This window comes from Ipomoea nil, unplaced genomic scaffold, assembly GCF_001879475.1.
Source record: "Ipomoea nil cultivar Tokyo-kokei standard unplaced genomic scaffold, Asagao_1.1 scaffold3314, whole genome shotgun sequence".
Lineage (NCBI taxonomy): Eukaryota > Viridiplantae > Streptophyta > Magnoliopsida > Solanales > Convolvulaceae > Ipomoea > Ipomoea nil.
The window spans coordinates 3,151,404-3,163,165 of NW_017619742.1; the positions used below are offsets into that span (position 1 = coordinate 3,151,404).

General features: G+C 38.4%; 1 long non-coding RNA gene across 1 annotated transcript; it reads left to right on the forward strand.

Annotated features, from left to right (window-relative positions):
- Window positions 1-10,198: 10,198 nt before the first annotated feature.
- On the forward strand, window positions 10,199-10,911 carry LOC109169499. The gene is made up of 3 exons (XR_002052233.1): window positions 10,199-10,250; window positions 10,447-10,506; window positions 10,882-10,911. It is a non-coding gene; the product is annotated as an uncharacterized LOC109169499 (long non-coding RNA).
- Window positions 10,912-11,762: the final 851 nt, after the last annotated feature.

Sequence of the window (11,762 nt, forward strand, 5' to 3'; positions counted from 1 at the left end):
ACGAATAGAGCTTCGTAAAAGATTGTTTATTGAGAAGTTTAACTTGAGATATTCCTTGAGCATGATTATTGTGATGTAGTAGAAGTTCTACTTAATAAGTTAAGTGATAAAAGTGTGGAAACATGTGAATACCTGATTATATGGTCTTTTAGCATGATCCTATCTGTAAGCATGAATTGCTTGATAAGCTATTTGAAAAGTCTATATGTTGATGAATCTACGTGATCAGTTTTATACATATATAAGCATGCCAACTGATAATATAGGGTGCAAGCATCTAGAAAGAATATGAAAATTTAAAGATGATTGAGTTTAGCTTATTGCTATAAAGATATCAAATGTTTTCAAAGTGTATGCTAGAATGCTTCACAATTATAAAAGCCTTGATATGTATGCAAAGCCCACATGAGCCATTTGATGAATTGGAATCCATCGTTGCATCAGAACTCTCTGACCCAACTTGGCCAGCAACTTTACTAAACGACATAGTACTTACACTCCATGCTCGTTACAAGGTATGTTATGGGCAAATAGTGAGATCTCTTAGTTTTTGGATATTTAGTTTTCTTCAAATTTTATTCAAACTAATTGGTCTCTGCAATGTTATTCACATTATTCTATGGTATGCTAGTTTTTATGTACTTTGATTTCATCTGGACTTTTGAATTTTGATACTTTTTTTCTTTTGGTCTTTTGTTTTTCAATTAATTGGTCATACTTATAGTTTTGCCTTCTGTCTAGAAATGATTCTTTTCTGGTGTCTCTTGGTTAATTAGAGTTAATTCTTTGTGCTTATAGAAATCATTACTGACTGTAGTCTGGAAATGTCTGACACGGTTAGCAGCTTAGACATTTTCATTGCCAGTAAGTAAAACATTGATACCGATGATGTCAGCAACGTATAGTTGAAGGTGATACCATTGTTTTGCATGCACTATTCAATTGGATATTGGTTATTTTCATCTATGTATGCTGGAACTTGGTCATTAGCAAATAGACCTGTTCCTAATCTGGGAAACCTGGAGAAACAGTTACATTTCAGAACATGACTACATAGAAGCCTGTCATATGAAAGGTTAAATATCCTTTTGTTTCCTCATTTATTTTTTAATTTTGATAAATTTTAGCTGGAGTTCCTTCATATCTGTTAGGTTATTTTTGTTGCTTGCATGTTCCTAGTACATTCCCTCCCACAAATGCTTGATTTGTATATGACATTGTTTTCTAGTATGCATTTTTGTCTTCAACAGTTCCCAATTTTTGTTGTTGTTGCATGCAGTTGTATATAGTATACATATAACAACAGTATATGGCATTTGTTATTCTTTAAACTGAGTTTAAACACACGGTTCTGGCTGATTGCTGCAACTGTTTGTGCATTTCAGACAAAATTGTATTTTTTAAAAAACCTAAAATTAGGGGTTTTATTCGGTTAATAACCGAACTGAATTTGCAAATGCTTTAACGGTTTTAACCAGATCGAAATTCCTATTTCCAAATTAACCGAACCAAATTTTTTTCGGTTAATCGGTCGCTTAACCGAAATATTTTAGTCTAATTTAAAAAACCTTAAAATTTATAAATAAAATTTGTAAATTCATAGTTTCACACCACAAAATAGTCATTACCTCAATACAAAAATGATAAATTTTGAAAAACTAGACTAATAGTGTGATTAATGAATTATAAAAAATTAAAACTTATATATACACATGTAATTCGGTTAACCAACACTTTGGAACCAAATTAAACCGTTATCAGAATCCGTAAAAATCCTTAACCATTAACCGTACCGGACCAAAATATTTCGTTTAAAAAATTGTTAACTAAAATTTGTCTCTGTTTCGGTTAACCGATTTTTCACCAAATTGTGCACACTACATAAAATAGAGTTGAAGGGAATTGACATGTGTTTTTATATACACTGAAAGAAACCAAGCTTATGTGTTGGCATATGTTTGTTTGACCAAACTGATCATTGAACAAGCATTGATATGTCTCTGTCATGAACTTAATTGAGTGGTGAAATGGAGGAATTGAAGGAGGGAATGGCAATGGAAGATCAGGAGGTATTGATGGTTATAAAGCCAAGTGAAGAAGGGAAAGTCGAGGGACCAAAACACTGTCGTTTGGAGCCGGAATTAAGCAATCAAGTCACTTATTTAAACGACAGCATTTGAAGGCAGTCGTTGGGACCGTTGGAGTTAATAAACCAAACGACGTCGTTGCGAAGTGGGAGTTGGGAGCGGTTGCGTGTTCCATCAGACGACGCCGTTTTAGAGCATTCTTAGATGCCAAGCGAGAATGGTGAAGTTTGTTGAAGATTCCTTTGTTTTTTAGCCTAGCTTCTTCTTATTTATTTTGAGAATGTTGTTTTCTCTTTTTATGCTTGTTTTTTACAGAATTGCTGAGCAATCAAAAACCCTACATCTCTTCTTTCCTTAACCCTAAATTTCTTCTTCTTCCCCTTTATCCCCAATTCTGTTCTGCATTTTTTGGGCAAGTTTGCAGGGCTGTGACAACTGGTATCAGAGCCCACCATGGTTACTACAGCCTCAACAGCCATGGAGGAGAGAATATCTAAACTGGAAGCTATGTTCTTGGAAAACAGTAGCAGCCTTACTGAGGCCAGGCAAGAGATGAGAGATAGCAACCAAGAGCTAAAGGAGCATATGCAAATCTTGAAGGATGAGATCATGGAGCTCCTTAGGCTCAATAGACCACCACCTCCTGAGCCTTCATCTGTCAATGGCCAGGCTCAGACTTCCCATGCCAGCCCAGGAGAGGAAGGATCTGACCTTGGCAGGAGACCTGGCAAGGAGCCTGCAGTGGATGGCCTTTCAGAGCCACATGAGCTGTCTGATGATGAGGAGGGGCTGGGAGAAAATCAGTTTGGACCTCATATGCATCCCCTTAGAGCTGAGAGACCCTGGCAGCCAAGGAGAGTCCACTTCAATCCCAGACCTGGCCTGAACAACCAAGCTGGTGAGCAAACAGTGAGGTATAAGCATGAATTCCCTGACTTTGATTATGATAACCCAAGGCTATGGGTAGTGAGGTGTGAGAGATTCTTTATGTTAGCTAGAATCCCCAGGGATGAAGTGATGCATGTTCTATGTGTCAATTTAACTGGAAAGGTAGCTATGTGGTATGAAACTTATTTAAACAGTCTGAGGGAAGGCTTCCAGTGGGCCTTATTTGCTAGGGCAATTTGCAAAAGATTTTGTGATAGTCATGCTGATGTAATGGAGGAATTCTCCAACTTCAAACAATGGGGGAGTGTGGTAGAGTATTTTGATAAATATGAGGAGTTTAAGGGGCTGCTGTTACAGAGTTATCCCACACTAACTGACCAATACTTTTTGGATAGTTTTGTGGTAAGACTGAAACAGCAACTGAGGTGTTTTGTCAGGACCTCTAGGCCTGCTAATTTGGAGGATGTTAGGTGGCTAGCTAAACAATTTGAAAAGGGACTGAGAGTGAGTGAACCTTCAAGAAATAACCCCACTAACACCCCAAAATCATCTTACAACACCCAAAAAACCCCTTTCCTTAACCAGAGAACCCAGACTAACCCCAGAACCTATACACCTAAACAAAATAAGATAAGCAGAAACCAACCTCACCAAGTACCAGCCAAAACTACATCTTCCAACACCCTCCAATCCAATGCCAAGACCCCTAAGATCACTAAGCTCAGGGATCAACTTAGAGAGCAAAACAGATGTTACAGATGCTTTGACCATTGGAGCCCTGGGCATAAGTGCAAGAGTCCCACTTTTAATATCTTGGAAGGAGTGGAAAATCAAGGAGTAGAAGAGGATAGTATGGAAAACTAGATGGAAGAGGATGAGACTGAGAATACACCTGAGGATGAGACAGTGGAAGTCACTCTTAATGCTGTCATTGGAGGAGAGGGCATGAACACCATTAAGCTACTAGGCTTAATTGGAAAGCAGTTGGTAGTCATTCTGGTGGATAGTGGGAGTACCCACAGCTTTGTGGACCCCAAGGTATTGGACCAGAAGGGAATTGTTGCTGAGAAAACTGAGAACCTTAAAGTCACAGTTGCAAATGGTGAGACTATGGGGTGTGACTCAGTGTGCAAAGGGTTGGAATGGCAGGTGCAGAAGGAGCCATTCAAGAAAGACCTAAGGGTTTTGAAGTTGGGTGGGGGGGGGGTGTGATATTGTCTTTGGTATGGATTGGATAGACACTTATGCTCCCATTCAGCTGCACACAAGGCCTCCTGGAATCTCATTTCACAAGGATGGCAGGAAGGTAATGTTGAAAGGTCTGACCAAGAAAATTGTGTTGCAACAAGCCTCTAAAAAAGAGATTAGAAGGTGGAAGAAGGAGGGAATGCAAGGGTACCTCCTGCAGGGTATGATTCACACCATTAATCCTCCTGAGAATACAGAACCACACCACACTGAGCTTTCTACCATTCTGCAAGAATTTCAGGAGATTTTTGATGAACCTACAAGCTTACCTCCTTCAAGACCATTGGATCATGAGATCCCTTTAATTCCAGGGGCTAAACCTGTGAACATCAAACCCTATAGGTACTCATACCTACAAAAGAATGCCATAGAAAAGATGGTGGATGAAATGCTCACTGCTGGGATTATATCACACAGCTCCTCCCCATTTGCCTCTCCAGTTTTATTGGTTCCTAAGAAAGATAATACATGGAGGTTTTGTGTGTACTATAGAGCATTGAATGGGATAACTACCAAGAACAAATTCCCCATTCCATTAATAGAGGATCTCTTTTCAGAATTAGCTAATGCCAGGATCTTCACTAAACTGGATCTGAGGGCTGGATATCACCAAGTGAGAATGAAAAAGGGGGATGAGTATAAAACTGCTTTTAGAACACATCAAGGCCTATATGAGTTTAATGTGATGCCCTTTGGCCTAACTAATGCACCAGCAACTTTTCAGGCCCTCATAAATCTAGTCTTCAAGCCCTTGATTAGAAAAACAGTTCTGGTGTTCTTTGATGACATCCTGATCTATAGTCCTTCCCTAGAAAGTCACTGGAAACATCTAAGAGAAGTACTGGCAATAACGAGAGAGAACCAACTCCTGGCCAAGCTTAGCAAGTGTTCTTTTGCCAAAAAGGAAGTGGAGTACTTAGGACATATCATTTCTGAGGAAGGGCTGCAAACTAACCCAGGGAAACTTTCTGCTGTGTCAGCTTGGCCTAAACCTCTTACCATTAAGGAATTGAGAGGTTTCTTAGGGCTCACTAGATACTACAGAAGGTTCATTAAGTCCTATGGAACCTTAAGTAGACCCCTGACTGATATTCTTAGGAAGAATGCATTCCAGTGGAGTGAGTTATGTTCAACACCAGTCCTTGCCCTACCTGACTTCAATAAGGTTTTTGTGGTGGAAGCTGATGCATGTTATAAGGGCATGGGGGCAGTGCTCATGCAGGAGGGTAAACCAATAGCCTACTATAGTAAAGGGTTTGGTCCTAAGCACCTGGGGTTATCTATCTATGAGAAGGAATATCTATCCATTATCAATGCTATAGACAAATGGAGATCTTATTTGTGTGGGAGGCATTTTATAATTAGAACTGACCATCAAAGCTTAAAGTTTTTGCTAGAACAAAATATCACCACAGCTATGCAACAGAAGGGGCTTACCAAACTTTTGGGGTTAAGCTATGAGATTCAATATAAAAAGGGAACAGAGAATTGTGTTGCAGATGCTTTGTCCAGAAGAGGAAATGAGAAACAGGCTGAACTAAAAGCAATTTCAGTGGCTAGGCCACTATAGGAGGAAATTCTGAAGAGTTATGAAGAAGATGAATTGGCCACTAAAATTTTGACTGAGCAGGTGATTGTAGCAGATCCAGAGTCCCTCTTTACTATCAGTGAGGGACTGATCAAACACCAAGGCAGACTATATGTTGGGGGTTCAGGCGACTTGAGAAAAAGAATAGTAAAGCAGATGCATAACTCACCTATGGGGAGCCATTCTGGACAACAAGTCACTTACCACAGGCTCAGGCAGATTTTTTACTGGAAGGGAATGAAGAAAGAGGTAATCCAAGCAGTTAAGGGTTGTGATGTCTGTCAGGGGTGTAAGGAAGAGAATACAGCCTACCCTGGTCTATTGCAACCATTACCTATCCCAGAACAAGCCTGACAAGGCATTTCTATGGATTTTGTTGAGGGATTGCCCAAGTCACAGGGAAAAGATGTCATTATGGTTGTAGTGGATAGATTCACCAAGTATGGATACTTCCTAGCTCTCTCTCACCCATTCACAGCTGAGATAGTGGCTGATCTATTCATGGAAAACATCTACAAGCTTCATGGTCTACCTCAAGATATAGTCAGTGACAGGGACAAAATATTTGTGAGTAAGTTCTGGAAGGAAGTATTCAAACTTATGCAGGTTAAGTTAAGCATGACTTCGTCTTATCACCCTCAGTCAGATGGTCAAACTGAGAGGGTGAACAGGTGTGTTGAAACATATCTAAGGTGCATGGTCTTCCATAAGCCCAAAACTTGGCTGAAATGGCTACATTTGGCAGAATATTGGTATAACACCAATTTTTACACATCCCTCAAGTGTACCACCTTCCAGGCCCTATATGGTTACACTCCACCCTATTTAACCTTTAAGGTCATCTCAGAAGGTGAAGGACAGGACTGGTTTAGAGAAAGGGCTGTGATGATTGCCATTCTTAAGGAAAATCTCTCAAAAGCTCAAGCTAGGATGAAAGAACAAGCAGACAGGCACAGAATTGAAAGAAGCTTTGAGGTGGGAGATTGGGCATACCTCAAAATACAGCCTTACAAACAATCTTATGTGGCTATGAGATCCAACCTCAAACTAACAGCTAGGTTCTATGGACCTTTTGAAGTAATTGAAAAGATTGGGCCAGTAGCATACAAGTTGAGACTTCCTGGGAGGCTGCAATCCACCCTGTATTCCATGTTTCATTGCTAAAGAAAAGAGTTGGGGATGGAGTTGTGGCACAGTCAGAGCTACCCTCCACTGACTTAGAATGCATGATTCTCACCCAGCCTATAGCAGCCCGACAGAAAAGATTGATTAAGAAGAACAATGCAGCTGTGGTAGAAATCCTTGTGCAATGGGCAAACTTACCTCCTGAGGCTGCCACATGGGAAAACTATCACCACATCACCAAGCAATTTCCCAACTTTGATCCTTGAGGTCAAGGATCTGGTGATGGAGGGGGTAATGTCATGAACTTGAGTGGTGAAATGGAGGAATTGAAGGAGGGAATGGCAATTGAAGATTAGGAGGGATTGATGGTTATAAAGCCAAGTGAAGAAGGGAAAGTCGAGGGACCAAAACGCTGTCGTTTGGAGCCGGAATTAAGCAATCGAGTCACTTATTTAAACGACAGCATTCAGTCGTTGGGACCGTCGGAGTTAATAAACCAAACGACGTCGTTGCGAAGTGGCAGTTGGGAGCGGTTGCGTGTTCCATCAGACGACGCCGTTTTAGAGCATTCTCAGATGCCAAGCGAGAATGGTGGAGTTTGTTGAAGATTCCTTTGTTTTTTAGCCTAGCTTCTTCTTATTTATTTTGAGAATGTTGTTTTCTCTTTTTATGCTTGTTTTTTATAGAATTGCTGAGAAATCAAAAACCCTACATCTCTTCTTTCCTTAACCCTAAATTTCTTCTTCTTCCCCTTTATCCCCAATTCTGTTCTGCATTTTTTGGGCAAGTTTGCAGGGCTGTGACAGTCTCTCACCCACATTTAAGTTATATTTATGTTTGCTTCAAGTACTTTTCAAATTCTTCTAATGCTTTCCCTACATTTTTTAATAATATGAACCTTTAATATGTTTCTTGGTACTGGTACTGAATTTGCTGTCTCTACTTCTGAATATGTAATTGTTTGAATGTGTCTCAATCTTTTTATTTTTTATGCTTATTTTATATATATATATATATATATATATATATATATATATATATATATATATATATATATATATATATATATATTCTGCTTAAACTTGTTTTTCTGTACTCATATCATTTGTGTCCATAGTGCTTTGCACTCATGCTCTCTTTGGTATTAATTTGCCAGGAAACTCCTGATATGGCAGTTACCTTTTTAGAAATAGCAAGAATTTTTGCAACCGAAGTTCCTGGCAAGATTGATGCAGATGTGCTACAACTACTATGGAAAGTGAGATTTTCACTGTTATAACAAATGACATTCACTTTTTCTTGCATGCTGAATAGAACAGGCATTGCCTGTGCTTTCTTTTCATCATAAATGATTCATCTTATTTTTGAATTGTTAATGCTTGTTTATATTGATTCATGTTAGTGATGTTATGCCATTAACTGTAACATTAGGAACTACTTTCATTATTTTTATTATGATTTATTTTATTCCCAGTTTTCTACTAAGTATTTATTTAGTTTTTGCGGTTCAAGTACAAAATAAAAGAAATAAATTTGATAGTTTGGTGTCCTGGCAACTTTTATCACCAATTGCAACATTGCTTTTCTGGTTCACAATACCTTCTCTGAAAAACTTGTATCTGTGACTAGCTGATGATGATTTTATTGTCATGCAACACTGTGGCTGCATTTCTACATCTGTAGTTTTGCCACCATCATCTGGTTTTTGGTTCATGCAAAAAAACTATTTTGAGAAATACCCATGACTTGCCTCGTGTCTAATTCTCATATTTAGTTTTGTGCCAACAAATAATGATAAACATATGTGGAGGGAAGTTTTGAATGATATGGTCCTTGTGCCTTGTATATAATGAACTTAATCATCTTCAGAATCTTAAAAAGTGATGTGTGTCATACTGTCATTTTTGGTAGTTAGAACTTAGAACAGTATGATTCAATGGAATCCTCTAGAATAGAGGCTTTATATGACTTTTGTTAGCCTAGTTACATGAAAGGATCATTTTCTGCCAAACTGAAACTTTCTTTTAATTTCCTTTCCATGATGTTCTTTTATGTATTTGGTTATGATAAAATAGGTGAATAACACCTTCCTATATGTGTTTCATGTAAATTCTTTTAACCTTCCAACCCCATAGGTTAATGAATTTCTTGCTGGTGCTGGTACTGATGCCCCTGATGTCTATGAGGAAAATGTTGTTTCTAGACCTTCAATGAGTTACGATGATATGTGGGCTAAGACTCTCCTGGAGACTTCAGAAATGGAGGTTGGTATTTTGTAACCTATTCTACCATCTATGCTCATTACAAACATTTTGTAGGACTGTAGTAGTAAGGTCCTCTAATATAATTTTGACTTGCTGCAGGAAGATGATGTGAAATCATCTGGCTCTTCATCACCAGATTCAATAGGATTAGTTGAGACATCCATATCATCACACTTTGGTGGAATGAATTATCCCTCATTGTTCAGTTCCAAGCCAACTACCTATGTGTCTTCTCAAACAAATGTCTGTTTAATATCAACGAAACATATTGTTCTTAGGTTTATTTTTAAAAATGGTCTTGGTTCTTAGATTTAGTGCAAATAGTTGAGAACTCTCTATGGACTGACTAGGTATAGTTATTGCTTATAAGAATTTGAATTTTAATGTTGCATAGTTTTTTATGTTAGTATTTCCTTTGTTGTTCTTTCTCTTTTTCTTTCTTTGTTCTGTTTTTTTTTTTTGGTTGAATTTCTCTTGTAGAAAGAGTTGGAAGGTTCCTGATGGTTGGAAACATTCTGCTAGTTTGGGTGGAAGAAAAAATTTAATGGAAGCCTGTCCACATTCCTGTATCAATTTTATTTTTTTCCCCTTGTCTTTTGTCATGTTTTGCTGATTAGATTGTGTGAAGAGGAATTTCCCTTGGAGTGTAGATGGTGACTGAAGATATCATATGGAACTTCTGTGTATATGTGTCATTCATTTTCTAATGCACAATTTAATTTCTCCTTCCTTTGACGGGATAGATCGGGTGGGTCACAGTATTCTAATAATTCTTATGGCAGTTCTTATGGTGGTCTTGGCTCTCCAGTAAGGCCTCATAACTGATTCCTATCTTGTATATTTTTATTTATCTGTAAGTTTTCATATTAAAGCATTTCCAGATACGGGAAGAGCCTCTACCATATTCTTCACCAATCCATGAAAGAAATGAGTCGTTTGAGAACCCCTTAGCCAGTTCTGGTTCCTACAGTTTTGGATCACATGATGATGAACATGCATCTTCAGTTTGGTTCAGCACTTTATGACTTCACTGCTGGTGGTGATGATGAGGTAGGATCATCAACATTGTAGATCTCCTTTTCCAAAAATAATGTTATTGGATATTTGGATTCAATAGAACTTTCTGAATGCGTGTGCATGCTCACAATGACAATTATTTTTATTTCTGACTTGATTTGTTGTTTTTGGATCTCTGTTTCTATGTTTCCTGAAGTTTGGAGCTAACTTGTATATCTTCCTTTTGCAGTTAAATCTGACAGCAGGAGAAGAGGTTGAAATTGAATATGAAGTTGATGGCTGGTTCTATGTAAGTGTACTTTTTCCCAGTAGAGCATAACATAAACATTTGATACTTGTTTGAATTGACACTAGTGAAAAATCTTATGTCTAGTCTGTCTTTGACAATCATTGCATGTCTGCTAACAATACATTTCTGAATAATACTATTTGTACTTGATAAGTAGTTATTCATTGGTTACATTATGTGTCTTATTGCCAATTAATCATGACCATGTGTGCAGTCCAACCTCAAATTACTCATGTTACAAATTGCATAATGCCTAAACATGGATTCCCTCTCTGCCCTGTTCCCTCACCTGTCCATCAAATGTAAAAATATTTCACTCTCTTTTTCAAAAGCAAGATGATGAGCTTATTATGGTATTTTTATACTTTGTTTCAGGTAAAGAAAAAACACCCCGGAAGAGATCACTCAATCGTGATTACAATGATGAAATTAATTGTTCCAACTTCTACACATACTAAGAACATCAATGCATAAATGGGGTTTTCAGCATCCCTGAGTTTTGCACTTGCAGAAAATATATGGAGTTTGACTTTGAGTTAGAATGTTGCACAATCATATTTCTTTTACTGGTCCTCTTTCCATGAGTAGTCGCACAAGCAGAAAGAGTAGCTAACTTCTATCTCTTGTTTATTGTTTTGGCGCTGCACATAAAAATAAAGCATTTAGGATACTACCTCAAAGTAGGTAAGCTGGGAAGTAAAGTGTTACTACCTGAAAGTAGGTAGCTTGATTACCGGGACAGTCACTCTCAGAATTACACATGATCGATCTTATATGTCCTGTAGGACGACGAGAATGACGAACAGGTCCTATAGGAAGAGAGGGACGATCAGGTATTATAGGAAGATGAGCGGGACGAGTAGGTGCATCCGTTGCAGGAGGTACATCCGTGGCAGCCGGTGCATGGAGCACATGTTTCAATTTGCCATTAATGCTCATGTTCCTATCTATTAGCTTATACTTTTAGTTGAGATGGAGCACATGTTTCAATTTGGTATCAGAGCCAAATCATAGGTCATGGGTTCAAATCTCTATGTCACCCGATAAGAGACTACGGTCCACGTGTTGCTTGGAACCCACCGCACACGTGAGGAGGCGTGTTGAGCATATAGCCATTAATGTGCAATCTAACTATCAGCTTAGGCTTTTAGTTGAGATGGAACACATGCTTCAATTTGGTATCAGAGCCAGACCAAAGGTCATAAGTTTGAATCTCTTCTCTACGTCACCCGATAAGCGACTACGGTCATATTGCC